Here is a 1,667-nt window from a genome sequence, read left to right on the forward strand (position 1 = left end):
TGTCTCCCTCAGCAAGATGACATACCAGAGACGTCCAAGTACTCTGTCCCACAGAAAAATATAGTATATATATTTTATATAGTCCAGCAATGGTTACTTATGCAAATTTTTATGCTGTGAATTAGCTGAGGATGGAATTACTTCTTACAGAGTTGTCACCTGCAGAGTAGTTGCTTTTTACCCTTCTTCCCACCTGCTTTAAAAATAATTTTAAAAAAGATTAAAAACAGGACATGACACACTTTATGCCACTATATTATTAAAAAAAACCCAAAACAAAACCAAAACCAAACCAACAACCAACCACAAAAACCAAACCACAAACCACTTGTTACTTTCACAATATTCTAGAACCAGAGGTCTTTTCATACAGCACTAAGGGTGAGGACAAGAGACTCAAATCACTACATAAAATACTATCCTGGCTCTAGATACGTTCCTGACCTTTAAAAGAAACAAAGCCCCAATACAACAAAAAATAAATCACTCTTAACAAAGTAAAACCACCTTTAATTGAATTCCTACATAAAACAACATTTCTATGCAAAACAACTGTTTACTCAAAAAGTAAATATATATATGTTTAATTCTCTTTCAAATGTCAACAAGAATTGAGAGCTACCAGTGTTCTTTGGAGAACAAGCAGTAGTTAAAGTCTATCTTGCTGATGTTCAGAAACAGTAAGTTACATCTTTTAACCAGCAGTTCCCTATTGCACGTAACAAATTTGCTCTCCATTTAAGCACCTAAAAGCCTGGTACCTCACTAAATAAATTAAAACAAATCCAGTTTCTTCAGCAACCATCTTCAACACATATATCTTGGTAAAGCGACATTACCGCAAGCTTTTAATAAATACAGGAAGAAAAGATTAATGACTCCTTATTGGTGTTTTATGGAATGATCTTTTCCCATAAACACTTTCTTTTCCAAACATTTGGGTTTTTTGGTTTGTATGCTCTAAAAATCACTATTTGTAGTATATTTAATGAAAATTTTCTATACATGAGTAGTTACATTTACATGGCACAACTAATATGAGATACAAATTTCAATGTAAGGCTGTTAAGGAGCTCCTTGCTGAACCTGAAGTAAATGTTCCTCTTAAGGAGTTGAAAACAAAGCCCAGAGGCTGAATGGGAGGCCATTACTCATGAGGGATTCTCAGACATGTTTGGAATTGCCCTAACTTTCCTCTTACTGAAAGGCTGCTTCTCTCCATGTTGCAAAATGGTGCAACCTGAACATCTGGACACTGCAACATTTTCAAAGGTCTCTCTCACCCTGTCTCTCACTCTCTCCCTCCCCCCAATCCTACAAAAATCTGCTCTTCTTTTGGCAGCAGTATAAGACATGAAGCAGCTCCCTGTAGTACAATGATACTGTGCTTGCTATTTATAGAAGAATTAATGCATCTGTGCCAGTAGGGCAGAGTTCATATGAAAAATATACACAATATGGTCATTTTTAGCCAGATTAGGATATAAAAAAAAAAAAATTACTCTTCAAGTCCCAACTTTAAACAAAGAACAGTTCTGTCAGAGGTCTTCAAACCTCCCAAGGATGTTAGAGTACATTACCCTGACGTATAAAACCAAATATTTACACCTCCATAAAGTACCAAAGAATTTTTAAAAATGCCTAGTAGCTCTCAGCGTGCAAAGTCA

General features: G+C 35.5%; 1 protein-coding gene across 1 annotated transcript in view; it reads right to left on the minus strand.

Annotated features, from left to right (window-relative positions):
* Nucleotides 1-491: 491 nt before the first annotated feature.
* PIK3CB (phosphatidylinositol-4,5-bisphosphate 3-kinase catalytic subunit beta) overlaps nucleotides 492-1,667 on the minus strand; it is a 43,448-nt gene continuing 42,272 nt past the window's right edge. The window contains exon 22 of the mRNA XM_010175311.1: nucleotides 492-1,667. This exon is cut by the window's right edge and continues 355 nt beyond it. The gene's annotated coding sequence lies outside the window, so the exon portion shown is untranslated.

This window comes from Antrostomus carolinensis, unplaced genomic scaffold (assembly GCF_000700745.2).
Source record: "Antrostomus carolinensis isolate BGI_N321 unplaced genomic scaffold, ASM70074v2 scaffold10329, whole genome shotgun sequence".
Classification (NCBI taxonomy): domain Eukaryota; kingdom Metazoa; phylum Chordata; class Aves; order Caprimulgiformes; family Caprimulgidae; genus Antrostomus; species Antrostomus carolinensis.